The sequence below is a fragment of the Chelonia mydas genome, chromosome 13, assembly GCF_015237465.2.
Source record: "Chelonia mydas isolate rCheMyd1 chromosome 13, rCheMyd1.pri.v2, whole genome shotgun sequence".
Taxonomy (NCBI): Eukaryota; Metazoa; Chordata; order Testudines; family Cheloniidae; genus Chelonia; species Chelonia mydas.
In genome coordinates, this window is record NC_051253.2 from 14891578 (window position 1) to 14916549 (window position 24972).

The 24972-nt window shown below is 39.2% G+C and overlaps 1 long non-coding RNA gene across 1 annotated transcript in view; it reads left to right on the top strand.

Annotated features, from left to right (window-relative positions):
* LOC122462650 overlaps nt 1-24972 on the top strand; it is a 193019-nt gene that overhangs the window by 143137 nt on the left and 24910 nt on the right. Inside the window, exon 3 of the long non-coding RNA XR_006285343.1 lies at nt 1228-1400. This is a non-coding gene — a long non-coding RNA (uncharacterized LOC122462650). The remainder of the gene's footprint in view (nt 1-1227; nt 1401-24972) is intronic.

Below are 24972 nucleotides of genomic sequence, written 5' to 3' on the forward strand. Positions count from 1 at the left end.
GAGGACAGTTTATTAATGATGAGCAGTGATGGTGCTGTTGTACAAAAGTTCCCAAATATGGTATTGGAGTCTATTATCATCAGTGTTATTGAGTTTCAACTTTTTCCAGTGAATGGTTATTTTCAATAGTTTTATTTATCTCCTAAACTATTCTCGGTACAAAGTTGGCATCAAGTTTTTCAAACCAAAACTTATAATGTTAATTTAGTCATGTGATAAGTGACCAAAAGGCAAAATAATTAGAGATCTCTGATGGCGTGACTTAATATAGCTCATTCAAGTAAATGGACTTAAATCAGTTTACAGCAGCTGAGATTCTGGCTCCATGGTTTATTCTGTTGACTTGTAGTCTTAGATCTCAAAAGATATATATTTGCACAAGATTCAAATAATTACACTGCAGAGCTCACCTATATTAACAATCAATGTGGTGTCCAGCAAATTATTCATAGACATGGCTGAACAGTTCCTCCCCTTACCATGTGCCTTTTCAAACATTCAAGAAAGCTATTTCACAGCTCAAAAAAGGCATGAGCAGAAGAGTAATGAAGCAAACTGAGAAGGGTCTTACTGTCATTCTGTCATCCCCATAGGTAGATCACTGGTTAAATAATGGCTACCATGTCATTTACAGCACATTGAGCAATATGCTAGGATATCTGCCCTACTAATCTACTATCACTGCTGTGCCTACAGCAAGGCAAACATTATTATCATGAAAGTCCAACTTTGTTCGTTAAAGGTTATTGAAAAACACCAACATGAATCCACTGAAGGTGACAATGAGATGAACCTCAGACATGGGCTATGGCTTATGACTTTGAGCATTACATTCATTATTGTAGAAGAGTTATTGGTATCACTGGTATCAAAAAAACCTGGGGTTTGCAAAAGAGTCCTGACTGTGAGTCCATAATGCACCTGGCTTTTCACACTGCTTAAATTTACTATTAAACTGTAAAGTGGTAGAAGTTTTATTGCTTGAGAATTGGCCACGCACAAGAAAATATTCTGAATAGTAAACAATGGTAAATGTGTGGACCAGATTTTTTTTTTATTATTATTATTTTATTTATTTATTTAGTATCTTTGAGGGCTATGATCCCATTATTCACTTGTTAAATAACAATTTCCTGAGTGACAATGTACTGAAAATGTTATTGGTGTGAGATAAGAACTGTGAAAGGCACCTAGGGCCAAAAATAAAATCCCATCAAATAACCACAGGAAGAAGACAGCTTCTTGAAACTAGTAGCTGAAAACAAAGGTGCAAATCTGTTTGGCTGACACATTCTTCTGAGGTCCCTAAAAGCGACACATATCTATGTTGGCAAGAAGGAGATCTGAAAGGCAGACACATTTCTCATTCCTACCCACTCGACTGGTACTGCAACTGTAAGGTAAGGTCTTCCTTCTTTTTTAAATAGTTTTTCAGAAAGTCAGTGACAAGTTGCCTGTTGTGTGCATATTTTGGTGAGGAAGAATGAAATCAAGGTACTGTCACCAGTGAGGCCAAAGGATACTAAGCTATGGTGAAATTCACGCCTGTGGAAAGGAGGGACACAAGGCCCATGCACCACTTAAATCCAAATTAAGCCAAGTTTAAGTCTCAAAAAGTAAGACTTAAGTGCTGGATTTCTGCAAAGGGGTGAAATACATCTATAGAGATTGGTCACATTCATTTTTTTAAAAAAAGCTAGTCTCTAGAGCCTCTAATTCAAAACCCACTGAACTCAACGGAAACCTTTTGATCAGGCTCATAATGTTCGCTGGGATATCACAATCAGTAGACCAAATAACATAAAAAATTCTCCTTATCAACATATCCTGATCAATGTCTAAAGGGCAAAACAGAATACTTTCACCCCATACAGATACCTGTGAGACTTCACTATAAGTCAATTGCCAATCCTTCCCTCATTGAGGTCAGTGGAAATCTTTTCCATGTATTTGAATGGGAACTGGATTGTCTCCTGAGTGAACTAGGAGACTGATCCTTTCGACCAGTTTTTTCAATTTTTCCATGTTGATGACCTCTTATTCAAAGTCAAAAATTTTCAAAGTAAGATATGATAACAATAAGCGTTTATAACTTATTTGTATGTGTATGTTTCAACTACATTGGACCTCACAAACTCTGAATGTTTTGGCTGCCCCAAAGTTATTCTGGAAAATGCATTGTTTTTAAGATTGTAATAACATTTTCAATGCCTCACAACCACCACCACCACCACCCAACTCCCAGATTGTTTTTTGTTTTGATTGTTTTTTAGGTCATGAACCACAGGTTAAGAAGCACTTCTTTAGACAAGGAAGGGCTGGAAAAAAGTTAATCTTTTACTTTTCATCTCCTTTAAAGCTTCAGGTGAAAGAAGGTCGGACTGAGCTTAAGCCGTCACACTGAATGCTTTTTTTCATCCACTAGACAAATCTAGTTCTTTGGAAGCTTCCAAGTGTACATCCAAACCTTTCAATGGGAATGTCACCCTCCTTTTCTTAGGGAGAAAATATCCTGTGTGATCATGAATCTGTCTGCCTTTAAAAATGTGTTTTTTTCTGTATCCAAAAATATTAGGAATTATATCTGTTTTGGAGATGCGCCAGAATTTAACTCGTTATGCTTTTCCATTTTCGAGTACTAAGAAAAAATGAGATATAAAAAGTTTTCTATAACCATGAAACCGAACTCATTTACCTTTGTAATTTCTATTAATCTACTACTAGAATTCATTTTTCATTTAATTCGGGTCTCTAATGGTTTAAAACTATGTCTTTGGTCTTTACATGTTTGTGGTCCCAGGCTTGTCAAGCTTTTTCATCTTCTTTATGTTCATTTATTTTAACTTTTAGTGGTCTTCTAGCCAATCCTTTATCCTTTTTATTACAAGAGCATGAAATTTTATCATCCCCTAGAGCTTTGTTAGTCAGCTGCTACCAGGTTCTTAACCTTAGTTAATTTATTCTTTCATTTTTGACTTTCAGATATGGAGCATGCTTTAATATTTTGTTTTTGAATATGAAAGCAACTCTTACTAAGTAGTTTTATTGCATTAATAGATTTTTATTTCATCTTTTATGGTTGTGTTTAGGTTTTCTGCTAGTTATATTGCATATCATTTTGCATAACAATTTCTAATTTTGCATAATATAATTTCAATTTTAATATAAGAAAGCATGGGTAATATAATAACAATGACAATAAACTTTAGATAATTTTACTAAAGACTCATTTTAAACAAAGATGCCATTTTTAAATTATTATTATTACTTTAGAACCAAAAGTTTTATTGGTGTTTGTTAGCAACTTCCTGAACTAGAGCAGCTAGCCTCTATTGAGAAGATAAAGATTAAGCCACCAAAAATGTATACATTTTGATTACTATGTCTGGGGATGTTTTTTAATGAAAGGTGAGATTTGCAGGCAATCTCTTGATTTCAACAACTGGGTCTTAAAAAGTTCCAAAACAACTGCATCAAAGGTTGCTAGACTCATGATCAGATGATGAGAATTAGCACTACTGAGTTCCAGGCATTAAGGAAAAATACGTAGAGGTGGGCATGGGCAAAGAAGACAAAGGGGCATAGACAATTGACTAGAGCTGATCAAATTGAGTGAATGGGGAGCAAAGGGAGACAAGACTAGACAGATAAAAGGAGCTAAGGAATTTGGAAGGGGCTTCAAGCTGAGAACAAGGAGGGTGAATTTGGTGTCTGATGCAATAAGAAGCTAGTTGAAGGGATTTGGAGAAGGGTAAAGTTGACCAAGGGTTTGGGCCAGGAAATAATTTTTGCATCTGAGTTTTGAATTGATTGGAGAGGAAAAGAGGTGATTGTCAAGAACACCAGAGAGATGTTCCTGTCAAGGCTCAAGAAGCTCAAATTCTGAACGAAGGCCTTTGTTGTTGGGAATGGGCAGGAATGGATGGTTTCTGGAAAAGTTGTGAGAGAAAACCAGTAGGATTTAGTGATGGTGTCGGGGCGGGGCGGCGGGAAGAGGGAAAGAGAGAGAGGAAGCGGAGTTGTTGACAACAATAGAAAAAAGTAAAGGAAAGTTGCTCAGGAAAGAGAGGAATTCTGTGTTTGACTTTTTGCGTTTAAGTTGAGGCAAGACATCCAGGACGAAAGGTCAAAGAGTCAGCCTTCTCATTCAGTACCTGCTTTCCTCTTCCCAAGCACGCGCAGGCGCACACACACACACACACACACACACACACATGCTCATGCACCAAGTAATATTAGCAGGGAATGAGGCATTAACATTCCATAAGACAGGAATCAAAATTCTGCTTTCTTTGCACCAAAATGTCAGTTGATAGAATAGAATCATTAAAAAGCAGATGAACAAAGAGTTAACACAAGCTACATCACAATACTCAAGACGTTGGCTAGTTGCCCAGTAGCTGAAGTATAAGTTGCTTGTTTGAGGTATTACTTTTTTTTTCTGTTTCAGTTTACATGATTTTCTATTACTCTTGAATGCTAATAAAAGGATATTTTCATTTTAGAACAGGTAAGTGTGCCTATGATTTCCATTCTGTAATGTGATATATGTGCTATTCCACCAGTATTTATTTCTGTGTGTGTGAGAGAGAGAAAGAGAGAGAGATTCCAATCCCCTCAGAGTTTTGCTTCTGGCCCACGGGGAGCTAACATTTAACATGATTAATTTTCTTTTTTAAAGAAATGAACATTTCTTTGTCAGGTAGAAGCTTTTACTCATTCTGACATGAGGCTTTCATACAGCAAAAATATTACTAATACTATTTTGCCTCTAAAGTGCATTTGTTATCAATATGCACTTAAACTAGTGATCAAGAGTTGGTGGGAGAGACACCTGCTCTGCATTTCTTATCTGTTTAATACCTTAGGGATACATCACTTAATAATTTAGTGCTAAACCATTTAGCATTTTAGCCCATCATCTCTTATATTACACACAGGATTTCAGTAATGTCTGATAAAATTATGTGTTAGCTGCCTTATGTGTGTGTAAAACTTAATAAGTCTTCTTCTCCCCCCTCCCCCTCAAGTTTAATAACTGATTTCTTACATTTATGGATGTGAAATTTTATTGCTCATGGATATAGTTTGAGCCTAAATCTTCATATCTTATAAATTGATTTTTAGTTTCCTTTTTGACCTTATGAATTTCAATCAGACATTGACCTCTTGTTGCTCATGAATCTGACTGATTTAATGCCATATAACAATAATACTATAGAAAAGCATTATCATAAGAGCCCACAGGGTTTGCTGAAACCCATAACTAGATTTTGGAGGCCTCTAGCAATAATAATTCTTGACCCAAGACTATTCTTTAATGCCTTCATTCTTTACTATTCTGGACTGTCCAATCCTTGTTTTAGCACAGTCAAGAAAAGCAGTGGACATTCCCAGGAGGTTATGAGCTAACATTGTATATAAAAGATGGTGCTCAATATACTCCAGTAATGAGAAGCATATAAAAGGCTAATTTTATCTGGATTTGTCATGTTTAGAAGTGAAAGGGAAAGAGTACATAGGAGTCTTTTGTAGTAAAAGTACTATTTTTGAGTGCTTAAGCTCTCTAAAAATAAAAACATAATATTAATTGTCTTTATAGATTGTATTGTTACTCTTCAGTCTATTATTGTGACTACAGCCTAAGTAGAGGACTTGAACAATTGTGCCTTTGTTTGCTTGGCTGTGCTAATTTAATTTAATGTAATTTAATTGCTGATGTGCTTTACTGAATAACTGTGTGTTGATCATTATTCCTATACGAAGGACTCTTAAAGCAAAAATAAAAGTGTGAAGGATGTGGGGGATGCTTGGTATTAATTTATGAATAATGTATGTTACTGGGCTATGGGAAATGTTTACTGTATGACTGTGCTGGAATGTTTACCATATGCATATGAGGGGGTAGTTTAATAGCATGGTTGTTGGGAAACAAACAGGAGGGCAACACAATGGATCAAGATAAAACACCTCCTAGTAAACAATTAAGAGCTATTAGCTGTGAAGATTCTACTTCCAGGCTTCAGCCAAAGATACATAGCTGTTTTGCCAAGGCTGGGAAATGACAGATAAAAGGGACCACAAACAGTTAAAACCTCTTTCCTTGCCCGGAGGTGGGGGAGGGCAGTTGTCAGGGAGCTGTTTAGGAGGAGCAGACTGACAGACAGACAGAGTTGCTTGGGGGTCTGAAGAAGCTAGGACTAGGATGGTAAGCCTTAAGTAAGATGCATATAGATTGTTCCTGTTAAAAAACCTTTTCTCATATGCTTTTCTATGTTCCTACTCTTAATATTAAATATTAATACTTTGTTTTATGAAAGTTGATGGTTGCTGGTTGCTCCTGAAAGGAAGACTTGCAGGTGCCATACTCAACTGAGCCTGCTGCGTAATCACGGTTGGTTACATGGGGTGCTGTAAACCAGGCCCCAGTCTGAGAGTGGTTGAATCACAGGATTCCATCCCAGAGAAGATAAGGGCACAAGACATATACCTGAGGGGGTACACGGCTTATTAAGTGTTCTGCTCATCTCAAATGATTGATAGCTGAAGCCTGGATCCAGAACTCATTTGGCTCCTGGAAGCATAAAATCTGCCTGACATGATGCACATAGACTCATAAACGTTAAGGTCAAAAAGGACCATCATGAACATCTAGTCTGGCCTCCTGCACACTAGAGCCCACAGAGCCTCACCCACCCACTCCTGTAATAGACCCCTAACCTCTGGCTGAGTTACAAGTTTAAACCTACAAGTGACCCATGCCCTGTGATGCAGAGGAAGGTGAAAAAACACCCAGGGTCTCTGCCAATCTGACCCAGGGGAAAATTCCTTCCCGACCCCAAATATGGCGATCAGTTAGACCCTGAGCACGTGGGCAAGACCCACCAGCCAGACACCCGGGAAAGAATTCTCTGTAGTATCTGAGAGTTTTCCCCATCTGGTGTTTCAATAGCAGACCAAAGCTGTGAGCTTTATGGTGGTGATGTGTCTGTCCACCATGTATTCCTATAGTCATAATGGCTGTCTCCAGAACATATGCAGAACTGTCATATCTGCACCCTTTGCACCCACTAAGTGTATATTCTTTAAAAAGTTTTACAGTTAAACTAGCCCTTTGTGTGAAAAACCATCAGGAGGACAGACTGGTACCTGCTACTCAAACTCCTGGAAACTATTGCTTCATCCTGCCAAGACCAAGGAAGCAGGAATTGTCACTCTCACTTCTTATTAAGGATGCCATGTCCTTGATGCCTGGTATTTAAAAATTAATTTAAAAAGACCTCTTTAATGCTGTCCAAATTTACACTGACACAGAGTCTTTCCTTGGAGAGCCCTTCCCTGCATACTGATACCATATAGTGCAACCATGCTGGGTTTCACTGAACTTAATGGGACTCCACCAGACACAAGGATTCGCCTCTGTAGATCTGCCTGAGGGATCAGGGCTCATATTGGTCTTTTTGGAGAGAAGTCAGGGTTCAAATAATCATTTAAGGTCCAAAAATTAAAACTAGGTTAACTCCCTAATGAAATCAATCCCAATTCCTTTCTTTTAACAAACCCCACACTGACCTTTTTCTAAACACCACCGTACCCCTAGTCTCTGTGATAGGTAGTATTTTTAAAGTGCTACATTTTGAAAATGAATGTCAAGGTGTATCCAAGAAATGGTAATTTACACTCTGACAGGCCTGTAGTCTGAAATCTAAACATACCAGCAGAACTGCTCCATATTACTTTACCAAGATTAGAGTAGACCACTAAGCATTATTGAAAAATAAAAACCCTGCCAAGTCATTCCACCTTCTATGAGCTATTTAAATTATTTAATGTTATTTAAGGTTACCAATTTTGTGTAGGTACTTGAGGTTATGTTGTTATATAATATGAATGAGGCTGTTTAGACTTTGCCTTTTTTATCCAGTTTTCTCATTGTTTGCAGAAGTTTTGCTTTTTTCAATACCTGATCTTAGTCACCTGCTGTTAAATGTACTTCTCATTTTGAAATTACAAACCCAGCATCAGCATTATTGCAATTAGTGATTACAAAATATCAAAAGTTTTAGGGATTCAGTTCAGAGGAGCATACAAAGATTTGGGATCCAAATTTTCAACATTGCATGCATTCAATCATTTCCCTAAAATCTGCTCATATAGTTAACAAAATTGTTCATGCAAATGAGCAGTTCTGTTTGTCTGCACAGGAAGTTATCTGATCTGTGTGCTCAATCACAGTAAATTCACGTTTAAATTTGGAACATTACAATATGAGAGTTTTGCTCATGCAATTGCATGCCTAATCTCTTTTTTTTTTTTTTTTTTATTAAAAAAAAATCTGCCATCAAATGCTTTTCTGATGCTCGTTGAAATGTGTCTGACACATATGATTTCAGGTACTTCCTTGACTGAGCTGGAAATGTGACAAGACTAGCTTTTCTCCTCATATTTATTATGGCTACTGCTGATTTGGGTTCAAAACAAGAGATAAAAACATGCCTGATTCTTTTTATTTAATTTAATTTTATTAAGTTTACCAAACTTCTTTGACCCTCCAAAAATGTTGGCTTTCCTTTGATTCAGTGTTTGGTCAATTCCTGAACCACTTTGCCGATCAAAAATTCCCTTCAAATAGGCTATGAATTTATAAAGTAGTAAATGCTTTGGATCCTGGCACTGTATCTAAAAGACCATTTTCTCCCTTGTATGATATGAATGCAGCTGAGATCAGCAAAGGCATTGGAATTATACATCCCTATGTTAGAGCTGTGCAGATAACTGGCTTTTCAGTTCTCTGGCAATTCTGAAAAATCAGGGAAGAAACTGTTTTGATTTTGAGCATTTAACTTTGTATCTTTTTAATAAAATTGAAGGACATTTCAAAACAAAAAGTTGCTTTTAATTGGAAAATTAAAATATTTTGTTTCAAAATGTTGAAATGAAAATGTTTTGATTTTTTCAGACTTTCTGGTTTTTGGTTTTTGTTATTTTAAGGAAACAACTTGGCAAACCAACATAAATTCACAAAATGTTTCTGTCTCCCCAAATCTGCAGTTTTTGCTGAGAAAAAGTTCTGGCCAAAAACTTTCACCCAGCACTACCCTAGGTTTGATATTAGAAAACGTAAAGGCAGAGTGTTTTCAGGGAGGACTCCTCAGTGCTGGAATTGGACTTGGTTTGAAAGAACTTGAATTTGTTATATGTGGTGGTTCTAATCTTTCTGTTGAAGTAGCCCACATCACTATAGTAGCTAATCTTCCTCTTCTGCCTAGGGGTGCAAGGAGGATTAAGTGGGAGGGAGACTATGCAGGGAGAGTGAGTCTGTATATGTGAACATTGGTTCAGTTTGTATTTTGAAGGTATCATTTTAACAGATGTACCTGCTCCTTTAGTAGATGGAGTTAGCATATTTTAAATAAACCAGTACAATGAATGGATTTTAAAAAATGCAGAGGGGGGGGAAAAAAGAAATATTTTCTCATTGCTGTTCCTAGTCCGTGGCTTGATATAGTACTGAACAATCAGATTTGCCAGGGATCATCAGATCTTCCTTCTTCTTTTTTGGTTCTTCAGCAACAAGAATCTATGTTGATTTCCTGGTGTCCTTTTTAGTTATGCTGTATTACTCATAACAGCAGGGCAGTGGTAGCTGCCAATACAAATTTAATCTTTTCTGTTTATTTTGTAGTGTCCTGTCAAAGCAGATAAGTCTGCTTTGCATTAGAGCTCAAAATTTAATTGTGGGAAAATGATGAGTCACTCCAGTTAAGGTAAACCAGTGTCTGTGTCAGAGGGTTTTCTTCTGATGTGCAAAGCAATGAAATGACATTATAACCACAGGCCAAATTCACTGCTACTAACACAGGGAGGTGTAATTTAAACTTTTGTGTGCCAGCAAATCTTCTTGTGCCAGGGAAGAGATTCACTCAGGGATCAAATTAGAAGAAATAAAACAAAAAAACAGTAGTACTAATCTCTCAGGCTTTGCTCATCAACCAACTTCTACCCACTACACCAAAATGAGAAGTCAAAACAAGATGCCACTCACAATAGATTGTACAAGATATTGCCCATATGATCATCTTACCCCTTTTTTACCTGTTTTTGCCAGCAATTAAATAGTAAATAACATTGACATTGAGTGATCATCCTTAGGCATCAGGATTAACACCAGTTTTAGAATAATAGAGGCAGTTCACATTTCTCGGAGGGTTAGTGGCACTCGAATTTAAACCATCTTCAGAAGGACATCTTTCTGTTTCTCTTTCGTCCTTTCCTCATTAGCATTAACCATACCTCCACAAGAGTTCTATGCAGTTGTACTGGTCCCTGTGCAATCAAGCCAATGTCCTCTTCTGGTGCCAGTTTAAAAGCTCAGTTCGTGTTTGCCAAATGCGCCTTTATCCCTTGAAGAGAGAAGACCGAGTGAGACATCTATTTAAGAACATGAATGTTAGCCTCCAGGTAACAGAATTTCAGATTAGCTAGGTGCTATATTTTCTGACGTAAATTCTCCATTCAGCTGTGCTGTTGCAATGATAATGACTTCAGGAGGGTGCATCCGTGTAACTACATTGTGAATTAGGCCCAAGGGATCAGAACCTATTTCATACAGTTCTGGCAGCACAAAGCAGCCAGAGACTGGTGCTGCTACTTAGCTCAAGGTTCCCCAGGTTGGGTAGAGCTGATGTAGCTGACTTTATGCATCCCTCTCCTTCCCAATCCCCGGCATAGGAAACAGTCTAGGAGTTAAAAGTAGTGTGACCAGAGAACCATTCTGCTCCACCGGTCTCTGGATGTGGGAATGGCCCGTTGGAGCTGTGGGCCGTTAAGTGTGATTTACAGCAGGCCAGAGACCTCTCTAACTTGCACTGAGGGTCAGCCCCAGGACAAGGAAGCTAGAAAATCCTCTTAAAGCTACTTTCTTGCCCTGCCTCCATGAACATATCTCATCTGCAGCTGAGAAGCTAGCCCATTATGTCCAGGGCCAGTTTTCTTCACTATTTTTTATTTTTGCTCTTTAAGTGCCTTTCTCACCTTTTCTTTGCATCCTCTCTTCCATGGTGCACATGAAACAGAAGAACAAATCTGACAGCAAAGCAATTTGTCTGGTGAAAAATCTTTTCATATATTTCTGTATCTGTCCCATCTGATACGCGTTGTAGGTCAGAACATGCCCCATGTTTCTGCATTAACAAGAGTCTTGGTTGTAATACCCCTGTATGTGCTTTACAGTCACCTCATTCAAAATAAATCTATGTCTTATCAACATGTCCGTACACCCAGCTGTTCATCTGTTCTCTAGAGAAAGTTCAAAAGACAAAGGCCTTTGCTGAACTCGGTAGGAGGCCCAAGTAAGGAAGCAGAATGCTCTCATCCCAGATGTCCAAGATAATTACCAGACTTGTCTGGTTCTTATTTTTTTTTTTTTAAACAAAACCATGCAAGAATTACCTATTTTTGTGTTTGTTTCAAACTCCAAACTCATAGCAGTTTTGTCCGAAGGTTATCTAAGTGGAGAAAGGATGGTCTTGTATTTAAGGGCCTGTTCTCAGCTTTGCCACTGACTTCTGTGCCCCTATAGGTAAGTCTTTTTACCTGTCTGTGCTTCAGTTCCACATCTGTAAAATGAGGTTTAAAAAATGTAACTTCCTTGTGTCCTCAGATCAATAGTTACGTACACTTCTGAGAACTTTTGCCATTGATTTGCAACTCCTAAAGGGTTCGTTATTCCTGGGAAATTCTGTTTGGAGCAATAACTTCTTGGGCCTCTTTGCCTGTGATAAAAGTAGTACCCAAGTGTATGGGAGAAGCCAAGGGATTCCTAACTGGACTTGATTTGAGTGTGACATGTGCAAAATTAGTTCTACAGCAAAATTTTCAAAACTGCCTAAGTCCCATTTTCAAAAGTGACAGTCACTCAGGAGCCTAAATCTCACTGAAATTCAGTGGAACTTGGCTCCTAAGGTCCAGATTGACAAAGGTATTGAGATGTCTAAATACTTAGGTGCTAAGTGACTAAGTCACTTTTGAAAATGAAACTTAAGCTCCTAAATTGCTTGGACACTTTTGCAAATTTTACCCCTAATCATTATTTTGTTAAGGAATGCTCTAATGTGGCCGCTGTTGAGTGGTTGTGTTCATATACAAATTGACTATTGTAAAAATAGAGAGTACCCCTTACACACCTTTGAAAATTCCAGGCCTAATTTCTACGTGTGGACTCTTGTTACATAAAGTCTGAATCATCTCTTCTTAACGGGTGCTAGTGGGATGAAGAGCTAATAAGTAAAAGGGGTCAGAAAAGGAAGAGGTGGTTTGATGGTAACTTGGTTTTCTTTCAGAAAACCATGAGACCCCTTCATGGTGGTTTTGCCAAACCCTGAGGATGTTGCTGCTGCTGCTCTTTGTCCATATTGTACAATGGGCTATTCTTGTAGAGGACTGAATTCTGACTTCTCTGGGAGTGAGCTTAGCAATGTTTGATATTATGGCCTTGCTGCATTGCTTGAAAATCATTTTAAAGTTAGATTTCACATCCTACATCTTGCATTTCCAGCACCTTGTGATATCAGTTGTTGCTGCTCTTGGAAAGTGTTAACTGGATAGTCCGCCCCTTTAAGGACCAGAGGGCCTGGGGCCAGTCAGCCCTATTCAATTATTAGACCCACCTGAGAAGGGGTCAGATGTTTGCTATAAAAGGCTGACAGAAGTGAGTTGGAAGGAGTTGCAGGAGGGACAGCAGCTCCTGAAGTAGGCCCTGAAGAAGGGTGATTGAAGGGAAGGCAAAGGCAGAGTGTCCTTTCAGCACAGAGAGGCACGGGGGGAAGGCTCTGGGAATTGTAGGCCATGGTGGACAGAGGATCTGCTTTGTTTTGCTCTTTTGACTAAGGTTAGTGTTTGAGTTAATAAACAGTGCCCTGAGGGGAGGGTCTTGAAAGAGACTTGGTCATGGCAGTGAGTCCTTCCTGAGTTGGGAAGACAGGCCAGCAACCTACAGAAAGCCTGTCTGGAAACATCCCCAGATGACTGCTTTAGGAAAGGTTGAGTTAACTGTTCTTTTAGTGGTGGACATCAAACAAGGGTTGAAGTATCATGATTGTCCATCCTTCACTGAGGCTAGTGAAATAGTAGCTGTTAATGTCTGATCTGTTTATGATATGTTAGCAAATGTATGCATCTCTGATCTTCATCCACATTGCTTTATATTCTGGTAAGATGGCCAACTTTCTGTTTGAAAGGCAGCCCGTTTCAAGTGTAAAAAAACTTACACTGGTGAGATGAAGTGAATGAGTGTCTATGGGATATTAAAATGAAAAAAGAATGCCTCAAGTTTTCTTGAGAGATGATAATGCCAGAGAAAATGCCATAAACTGATCAGAAGGAAGGGCTGAAATGAGAAGTCAAAAGCTTTGGTTTAGGCATAGGTTGGACAAATGTAAATTAGAATGAAGAGGAAATAATGGTATTACATAAATGGTGACACAACATTTGTTTAATTCATATTTCCTGTAACAGCTTTAGGGTGAAACTCACCCTCGTGAAAGGGTCCTCACAGTCCCAAGGACCTCTGTAACACTTATGCTCTACTTATACTACTTATTACATGTGAAATTCACCCCAGTGTGGAGGATCAGCCCAAGATCTATGCACCAACTAAGTCCCACTTAAGACCTTCTTTGACTTAACAAGGGACTAAGTGGTACACAGAACAGGACTAGTTCTCTGCAGAGAAGTGAATTTGATCCCCAGTAAATTTAATGTGTGCTTATAAGCAGACCTTTGCTTAAAATAACCCCTAAAATTCTCTTTCATACATAACTCATGAGAGTAAAAGGCTGCTTGACCAGCTCCTTAGAACAGGAATTTCAATACTTAAAAACTATTTTAGAGCCTTAAGCATCGTTTATTTCAGTGATTTTTCCATTTGATCAAACAACATGGTTGAATTAATAGAGCCCATTAATCATGAAATGTTAAAAAGCGTGTAGCTTTTTGGATGCTTTTTTTTGGATGGATTCTTATTTTACTTTTAAACTTTTGAGGAAAATCAGTAAAGGGGATTTATGTAGTTCAGTGATACCACCCAGACAGATAAAATGTGTAATACTTTGCAGAGACCATAGAGCAAGGGGAATATGGTTAGCAGTGTGAAATGCTTGTACCAAAATACAAAATTTCAGATATTTTGCAATTTTTCACAAAGTCAAAAACAGGCCCAATTTCATGGACAATTTCCCTATGATACCTTAAATTTGTTAACTTATAAACAGACCCATTTTTGTTAAATTGCTTCCACTTTCCACGCAAATATGGAGCTCAAGTTTTTGCATGTCGGTGGTGTAAATATAGATTTTCTGTTGAAACTGTAACTAGAATGAAAACTGAGGATATCAGAAACCACAAGAAACAAAAAATTCCATATGAAATTCCATTAAACAGATATTGAAGCTCTAGTTATAACTTGAGTGGTACTGAATCTCTGACAGGACAGCTGAGCACTTCACAGATATCTTGGAAGCTACAGTTCCATTATAAAACATGCCATGTACCTGTAGACCATTGGAAAGATGTGCGTTGGTTTGGATGCTTTACATCATGTCTGGCAAACTTTAGACGTGTGTGCCCAAAGCAGCATGCCAGCTCATTTCTGCTGTCTCTCCGACACCCTAGATTGTAGTTGTAGCTTTGTCGATACCAGGATATTAGAGAGACAAGGTGGGTGAGGTAAAATCTTTTATTGGACCAACTTCTGTTGGTGAGGGAGAGAGAAGCTTTGGAAGGTTTGTCTTTTTCACCAACAGAAGTTGGTCCAATAAAAGATATTACCTCACCCACCTTGTCAACCCAGATTATTGAACTGTGGGGCCAGCTCTAGGGGTAGCTGGAAATAAAACATGGCATGTAATTTCCAAATTGATTTCAGAAGGTAGAGTGAGCACCGAAGAGTGCTGATGTAATTAGCATGCTTTGGGGTGAACCACCATTAACAAAGAACTTTGGAGTGGGCAGGTCCAGTCTGCATGATGCAACTTTCCAATTCCAAGTGAGAATGCAAAATAGGGTGCGATGATGGAACCGAAAAGGTGACTCTAGAAGAGATTATTATGATTCATAATTAATCATGTTAAAGAGAGTAAATTGATAGTTGCTGTATGCAACATAATTTCTCTTGTAAAAGTATACAAACAACATTTTCCAATGCTGTGAAAGCCAACAGTGATAAATTCACTCAAAGTCTGAATAATCCGAATTCTTTCAGAGCCTAATTTTTCAAGAGGCTTGTACAAAGGTGCCCCCCAAATTGAGCTCTTAAACTGTGCTCTGAAATTTGCAAGTGCTTGTGTTTGCAGGCACAGAAAACTTGCATTTATGCATGTAAATTAGGTAACTTCACAAGCCAAGAAGTCATTAGGAAGCTTGATTAAAAAAAAAATACATTGGAAATCTCTTGTACATGCAGCCTTGTGCCTACTCTTCTATGTACAATTTGTCACTTGTGCATTCAAATTGGAAGAGTTCACATGCAAGTGTTTTAGACCCATTTTTACAAGCACATACCCAGTTGCATGTGCACAAGCAAACGTACTGTGAGAATGCAGATGCACACAGAGGCACAAAATGCAAAGAGCTCCCTGACTTCTGATTTCAAAATTGAGTGCTGGTGCACAAATGCCCATTTGAGCAGGCAAAGTATCTCTGTGGCTCAAATGCATGTTTTTATATGCAGAAATGTGTACTGTGGAAATTTCAGTCACAATTAAACACTTAATGTAACGATTGAACCTGTCTCTTACCTCACTTATGACAGATTTAAACTAGGGTAATTCTATTAATTTGTTGAATTGCTCCTAATTTTACATGAATATAAAAAAGATGAGAGGTGGGTCCATTAATTTAATATACCAAAAAGAATAGAAAATATCAAATTCTAAAAATTCCATTTTTTCTCATTGGTTACAAAGAGAGAGACCCATTGTCTCTCTCACCTTTAAACCACAGTGCATTTACAGTTCTTACTACCTCTTCTCTAACACCCTGACTTTGTTCAAGTGTAAATTAGGAATAACTCTATTGAAATCAATGGAATTACACCAGTGTAAAACTAGGGTGCATGAGAGCATAATCAAGTCTGTTCCGTCTGATTCTTATGCTATGGCTCTTCTGCGCAGTTACTTTAGTCTTGTTACTTTCTGCTGACTAACTTAAATTTTGTCTCTGTATCGCCAGTAGACTCTCTTTGTGAATTCTGAATCTGGAGTCCAGTGAACTTTACCCCAAAGAGACCTTGCTTTTTTACAGTGGGGAAAGGAAAAAGCCTCAAAAATACTTTATTAAACCTGATGTGCATTTTGGTTTTCCATGTTATGACTTACAATGAAGTAATACACCATAAATTCACAGCATTTATGTCCGTGTGACTGAGGACAAATGCCAGAATGGACATGTTCATTGGGAAATTCAAGGCACCTGTTCCTGTGGGAAAACTTTTTACCAGTACTTTTGTCAGCTAGTCCTAAATACATGCAAAATTGAATGAATGAAGTGCCAGGCAATATATGTCATGTAACATGGACCCTAGTGACACACATGAGGCTGCCTGTGACACATTTTGCACTGAAATCCTGACTAGTGAAAGAATCATAGAATCATAGGTAGGACTGGAAGGGCTAAGTATTATCTAAACCATCCCTGACAAGTGTTTGTCTAACCTGCTCTTAAAAATCTTCAATGATGGAGATTCCACAACCTCCCTAGGCAATTTATTCCAGTGCTTAACCACCCTGATAAGTTTTTCCTAATGTTCAATGAACCTAAATTACCCCTGCTGCAATTTAAGCCCAGGGCTTCTTGTCATATCCTCAGAGGTTAAGGAGAATAATTTTTCTCCCTCCTCCTTGTAAAAGCCTTTTATGTACTTGAAAACTGTTATCATGTTGCCCCTTGGTCTTCTCTTCTCCAAACTAAACAAACACAGTTTTTTCAATCTTACCTCATAGGTCAAGTTTTCTAGAGCTATAATCATTTTTGTTGCTCTTCTCTGGACTTTCTCCAATTTGTGCACATCTTTCCTGAAGTGTGGCACCCAGAACTGGACACACCACTCCAGTTGAGGCCATAAAGAATGGAAGAATTACTTCTTGTGTCTTGCTCACAGCATCCCAGAATGATGTTTGCTTTTTTTATTTGTTTGCAACAATGTTACACTGTTGACTCATATTTAGCTTGTGATCCACTGTGACCCCCCAGATCCCTTTCCACAGTACTTCTTCCTACACAGTCATTTTCCATTTTGTATGTGTGCAATTTATTGTTCCTTCCTAAGTGGAGTACTTTCCATTTGTCCTTATTGAATTTCATCCTATTTACTTCAGACCATTTCTCCAGTTTGTCCAAATCATTTTGAATTTTAATCCTGTCATCCAAAGCATTTACAACCCCTCCCAACTTAGTATCATCCGCAAATTTTATAAGTGTACTCTCTATGCCATTATATAAAATCATTTATGAAGATATTGAACAGAACTGGACCCAGAACTGATCCCTGCTGGACCTCCCTTGATATGCCCTTCCAGCTTGACTGTGGACCACTGATAACTACTCTCTTGGAACAGTTTTCCAACCTGTTATGCACCCCTTATAGTAGCTCCATCTAGGTTGTATTTCCCTAATTTATTTATGAGAAGGTCATATGAAACAGTATCAAAAGTCTTCCTAAAGTCAAGATATACCATGTCTCCACTGCCTCCCTATCCACAAAGCTTGTTACCATGTCAAAGAAAGCTATTAGGTTGGTTTTGTCACTGCTTGTCCTGTTACCCTGCGTGCCTTAAAATGTTCTGTTGCTGTAGTTCTCTGTCTAGACATTCCCAGTCAACATACAAGCATGCACCGGGTGTCTTTGTATTGAGCAGCCTTGGTTCAGCAACTGACTCCAGTAGTCTTGGTTCCAGCTTCTTACATCATAGTCACACTGGTCTCCACCAGCCTTGGTTACGATTAGGCAAATGACCCCAACACACTCCCAGTTCCAATTTTCCTCCAAATCATCTGCCCTGAAGTATCCTGCCCTCTCCTGGAACATTCAGAGAAGTAATAAGGTTCGGTGCTCCTTTAAAGAGACAGAAGCACAGCTGATTACTTTAACTGGAATTAACAATCACTTCAATTCAAACACAGCTTTGGGTTGGTTTAGATTCAAACTAAAACAAGTTTACTGACAAAAAGACAGGTTTTAAGTGAGTTCAAGTACAAAGTATAAAGACAAAATGGTTACAAACAAAAGTAAAAAAGACTTTCTAGTGGCTAAGAACTCAAGAACAGTCTTGGTTCAAGGTAAAGTTCTTACCAGTCTTTCTTCTTTCCAGCCATGGCTGACTTTTTTTTCTCAGTCAGAGCTGGTTTCTCTTGTCTTCCTCTCTTGCAGAAGTTCTTTATCTAAGCAGTATTTTCACTTGTATTCAATTCCCAGAGACTTTAACTCCCTTGACTGAAGGGCTCATCCTTCTCAGCTTGCAAGCTCTGGTCCCGTTTTCCTGTCCATTGATTCATGCCAAGATATCATCTTCTCTCTCGTTATGTCTTCCCAAACTTGTTGTTTTGTCCCCAGACTCTGGATGGCCTCATGCTGTTCTTTCTTTCCTGTGGACTTCTCATTCCCCTGCTGAGTCGTATGTAAATCGGGCTTCCGTTGTTCTGATTCCACCATGCTTAATTTACATAGACAAAGAATAGATAGCTGCCTTCCTTCCTGTCTGGGGGAAAAAACCTGTTTCTCTCCCTTTGTTTGGTCAGAGACTCGAAAGCATAATATTAGTGAGTAGCCATAATTCCTTATATAGTGTTGATGCAAACATTTCACAGTGATATTAATCATCAGTGTGTCACCTCTTCACATGTGATACCTTGCATGACCCATTTTAGATACAGATTATGAAGTTTGCCAGAACTGGGGTATGCTGGGCTGGTCAGGCCAGCTGAAACTCACTGCTACATACCAGGGAGTCCCTTGTCATCTGGGGGTCACACCTCCCCATTTACAAAACTGCGGGAGGGTTAGCTACTGGTTAGCCACTGACAAAGGTCAGAACTCTCTTTTCTGAACAGGGCATCTCCCACCATGTTTTCTTTTGCCTTTATATGGAAAAAGCTTGTGTTGTCTCCTTTGTCCGTTTATGGTCTCTAAGACAAAATATCCATAATTTCACCTACAAATATTTCATAGTGACATTAATGACCAGTGTCTTATTAGATTTCAAATATACTACATCACCTTTTAAATAAATACCATGACACCAGTGTGTGAGGTGTAGTGAGTATGTCAGACCTGACATGAGTTGTGACACAAAGTCATGAACCACCAGTAGGCCTTTTTGTCAGAGCCTGAAAATGTTAATTTGGGCTGACCTATACCAGGTTAATGCTATGGACTTTGTTGCAGTCTTTCATAATTTAAGTGAGGTCAGAATACAGCCCTGAGTGCAGAGGAGTAACACTGTTAGTCTCAGCTGGACTGGAATGATGCTCGTGGCATGGCTCTTAAGGGTACCTCCTGTCAGTCAAGTCACGGGGCAGATGTCCCTTATGAAGGCATTGGGTAACGCTTTCCCCTGTATTCTGAACCTGATTGAAAAGGCAAAAATGAGAGTTAGGAAAGAAAAGTGAAATATCAGGAAAATAGAGGCAAAATAAGGGGATTAAAAGGAAAAATTAAAAGGGAGAATGGAAGAAAGTGAAGCCCACAACCAATCACATCGGTTTAGCATAGAGTCAGGTGGTTATCTCAGATTTGAACAGGACACCAAATTGCACAGATATATTCCAGTGGTCAGACCCTGGTTCATTCTCTCAAGGATTGTGCATGACTTCTCCAAAAAGTGCTATGTTTTTGACAGCCTGGGGGAGCGAGAGTTCCAAGGCTTCTCAGTGTCCCCGGGCTAAACTGAGCAAAGGCCATCTTATAAAGTTGTGTCAAATATGAGTAAAAAAGTGAACAGCTGCATTTAGATAGCACTTTTCATGAACTATGGTAAATTAGTAAACTAAAGTGCAGCCAGCAAAATCTTGAATGGGATACTGTTCCCCTTTGGACAGCCTGGACGTGCTTCCAATGTGCCCATCCCTACAAATTCTTCTTCTTCAATATTTCTATTGTGGTAGTAAATCGGGGGATCATGGCCCTAGTGTGCTAGATGCTGTTTACAAACATATGAAGGCAAAATCCTTGCCATGAAAAACAAAGAGAACCCCGGTCTCCTAATTCTTAGTACACCACCCTATTCTTCACTGGCTCTTGCTGCTTCCCTGTGTCTGAGTGCAGGCCCCATTTTGAGAGGTGCTGAGCATTTTTATTTCCCACCGACTTTAAGAGTAATAAGTTGAATTCTCAGTTCTGACCTTGAGCAAGTCACTTAGGCCTAAATTTTCAAGTGACCATAAATATGGCGTGCCTCCATTTTTGGGCACGCAACTTGAGATGCCATTCCCTAGGGACAGTTTTTCAGAGGAGCTCAGCTACAATTGCAGTTGAAGTCAGTGGGTGCTACGGTTGCTCCATGCCTCTGAAAACGAGGCCACAAGTGTTTTAAGTTGGCCACCCTAAAAACTGCGATACCAAAAAGGTAATGGATACCGTTGAAAAGTTAAACTGAGGGTAATAGTTCTTTGTAAAGCACTTTTACATCTGTGGATGACAAGTACTATGTAAATGCTAATATTGCTGTTGGCACTTTCCCGGATGGTGCATGGAGTGGAAATCAGTTCACTAATTGGTATTACTATCTCCAGAATTCATTTCAAATAATTTCCATGAAGCAAAATTTATACCCAGGTCTCAGAGGTGAACCCACTTGACCAGAGCCTCCAGTTTGGGATGTTATGCGTTCAGAAGCAGTGTGCACATTCCCAAATCTCTCTATCTCTCTCTCTCTCATGCTTATTAAAACTAAAAGCATGACCTGCCACATTACGTTACATTAAAACATGATGTAACGTCTTAATTTTTTTTAAACCATTTGTTTTAATTTATGGTGTTGCATTATGCCACAAAAAGCTTTTGTTTTCCCTGAGTAACTATAAATTTTGACAGTGACTGTTTATCCAGAATCTTTGGCAGACTGAAACAGAGCAAGCACTGGCAAAAAGCAGATATTTAACAGCTCCAGACTAACAGCTTATGAATCACCAAGCTTGAGTCCTGGCATGCATGTCCCTGCAGGTATCCTACAGAAATCACCCATCTTCCCTTCATCTCCCACTAATGGCAGTAAGGTTGAGTAGCTGACTGACTCAGAACTACTGAAAACTTGGCCTGCTTTTATCCTTTCAGTACAGTTGTGTTCTTGGAGGAAAGTACTGTCTGGGCAAATGATATTGAACGAATATTCTGGGAGCAAGAATGTCCAATAGGGGCTTGATCCTGAAAGGAGCTGAGCACCTGTAACTCCCCCAACTCATTACCACATGGAGAAGGATTTAAATCATAATAGTACTCCATATTTATATAGCTCTTTTCATCCATAGCTCTCAAAGTGCTTTTGCACAGGTAAGGAATCTGAAGCACAGAGCGGTAAAGTAATTTGCTCAAGGTTATGCAACAGCTCAGTGATAGAACCAGGAATAGAACCCAGGTGTCTTGATTCTCAGTCTACAGTCCTCTAATTTCCCCCTGCTGATACTCTCACCTTCTTGTCAATTGTTTGAAATGGGCCACCTTGATTACATTGGCCTCATTAGCACTACAAAAGTGATTTTTTTCCCTCCCTTGTATTCACCCGTTCTAGTCAACTGTTGAGAATAGCCCACTTCCACCTTAATTGAATTGTCTCGTTAGCACTGATCCCCCACTTGGTAAGGCAATTCCCATCTTTTCATGTGCTGTGTATTTATACCAGCCTCTATATTTTCCACTCCATGCATCTGATGAAGTGGGTTTTAGCCCATGAAAGCTTATGCCCAGATAAATTTGTTAGTCTCTAAAATGCCACAAGGACTCCTCATTGTTTTTACTGTCTCTCAGATGATCTCTCCCATGGGTGGATTGATTGGTTTATTATTTTAACATTCTGGACGTTCAAGTTGTCACAGTACCAAAAAACCTATATTTTGACTGAGGATGGATCTCACACACCCTACTCCCATGTATAGTGCTTATTCATGTGATTGCTCCACTACACTCAGTGGAGCTACTCATGTGAACAAGGTTTGCAGGCCCTTGATTTTTAAACAACTGCTTTACAGGGTGGACTGTGTTCCATAAATCCATAGCACAGGAGTATGGTCCTATTGGTTTAACTGGGCTATAATCCTCTACTAAGACTTGCACTTATTTCTCACACAATTGATAAAAGTCATAACGCTGTCACTCTCTGGTATACTAGCTGTGCTCAACTTTTATTGCTTCCTACACCCATGATCCATAGTGCACACATGAAGTATAAAACCTTCCTAAAATCATAGCCCCTTAGCTAAAAGCTTTTTTTCTGAGACACAGTCTGTTGTGAATTATACTGTGGACCACAAATGGCAATTGCTCTTGGGCTGCTGCCTCCAAAGTAGATCTATTTTAGTTGGATAACCTTTTTTTGAAGGGGTACTTCTAAGACACCCATATTTATGGGCTCACTGATATACCAAACCACCTAACAGGGAGGAAAAAGCTACTTGAAACCTACAATGCAAACTTCCCATGTCTTTTTTTTCATCACATATGAAGTGCTGGTTGTCACAGTTCAGGACAAATGTACCCAGATTCCCCTTCCATGGTCCACCAGGGCCACCCACTCTAGGCACCTGGCTACTTAGCCATCATCTCTCTTGGGCGGAGAGCGGGGGTCTCTCCCTCCTGACCTAGGTTTTTCCAGGCTGTACAGTTCCCTGCCTATAATGTGATATTTCCAGCAAGTCAGACTGCCTAAACAGACCAGCACTGCACTTTGCTTTCTTTCCAAAGCTTTTGAATAGCATTATTGCCAGCAGTCACAAGTTACCACACAGCTCTTCACAGGCAAGCATATTTATTCGTAAGGCAAAAGCATTACAGAGAAAAAATTTAAAAATGCAAGCTCCTATGCGCATGCTAAAAGCTTACCAGAGGTCACCCATTAGTCTTATCAAGCCTCAGTAGACCAAAATCCTTCCAACCCTTCCCAGAAAGGACAGGGGCTTCCCTTGGACAGAAGGTTCTGTCCTGTTTTGTCTGTTGGTCTCTGGAGAATCCAGTTTGAACTAGTATACATGAGCTTGTCCAGGTGTTGGTTACTTCTCTGGAGGTGTTACAACCTGAGTGAATTTGTTTAACCTTCCCCCCGACACACACACTGTTCTTAGTTCCTGGAGCGGCTGTGGTCACCCTCCCCCATGGAATTACATGCAGTCCCAGGCCCATAATGGTACATAAAATTAATACAGTAAGCTCTCAAAGATATGGCAGGAGATTGCCATATCTACACATTGTTTATAAAGGATACCACTGGCTATAAAGTACTCCCTACTTTTTGTCCATTATGTAATAAGCTCCTCCTATATTAAGAGAAGACAGAGAACATGAATGCAAGAAGTATAGGCTGTAGGTGAAAATCTGTTGGAAAAATCTGAGATTAGTCCAAAAACTGTCTTGCAAGTCTGGTTCTTCATCTTATGTGATTGTTTAAATTCATTTTACAGTGAAGCAATACAATACTTTTTAAACACCAGATGCCAAGACTCCTAGAGAGCAAGGACATAGATTCAAGGTTGAATAACTTACAGAATAATTATTTAAATAGATTCAAGCGTGAGCTCTTTAGGTCCCTAAATTTAGTATTCCTTTGAAAAATAAACAAACAAAACCCTTACAATAAAAACTAACCCACTTCTCATTGTATTCAAGTTTTCCATTTGTCTCATTTTAAAAATGTTATGTGCTAGCAATTTATTAAAAATTCTCCACTGGTATTTCTGCCTCAGACATTCATTTGTGGGCATACTACTCTGACTCATTGACTGTGCCAGAGTGAATGATCTTGAAAACCTGCTGGAACACCCCCCCTTTAGCACATACCCTCAAAATTTGGAATTCCATCAAATTATGTGTTTAATGTGAGCAACTGGGCATCCAGCCCTCTGAGCTTCACCTACAAATGCAAGTTTTCAATGTGTAAAATGGGCACATATAAGATGCACATATAGAAGTAGGATAAGAAAAGTTTGAGGCTGGATGAAAATAAGGACGGCCACACTGGGTCAGACCAAAGGTCCATCTAGCCCAGTGTCCTGTCTTCCGACAGTGGCCAATGGCAGGTGCCCCACAGGGAATGCGCAGAACAGGTAATCGTCAAGTGATCCATGCCCAGTCTTGCTCCACTTGAAATTAGGGGGAAATTCCCATTTCACGGGTGTATCAATGGGACCTGATTTATACAATCTACCAGTTATGGGGTGACACAAGGATCTTGTGTTACTGTAACATGCCTCAAAGTGTAAGGCTGTGCAGGTTCAGCACAACAGCGTGTGCGACACGCCATACCCGCTGTCATTTGAAAAAATACCAGCTTCTTAGAGCCCTCTTTCTGAAATAAGTCTGCTAGGACACCAGCATTTTTGACACTGAACTTACCACTTTAGAAACACTGCCTTCTGCAACCTACTTCTAAGACAAATATTCCATTGAAAGAAATGACGTGGCATCAGATGGGTAATGGAGAAAGCAAAGGTCAATAGTTTTAAAGGCATCCATTAATTTTGGCTGCCTGAATTGCTGAGTGTCTTTCTTCAGATATCTAGAGTCTGATTTTTTCAGAAGCACTGAGCGTGTGCGCACCCCCACCCCCACCACCCCAACTCTCAAATGATGTCACAACGTCCCGTCATACAAAACAAAAGCTGGCTCTCACCTTACCAAGCACAGGTGGAAAATCGTGCGCTTCCACAGACCTGCTACCTGGCCATCCAGTAACAGCCTCAAGTCTAATAATCTCCCTAAATTTCAAACTTAAA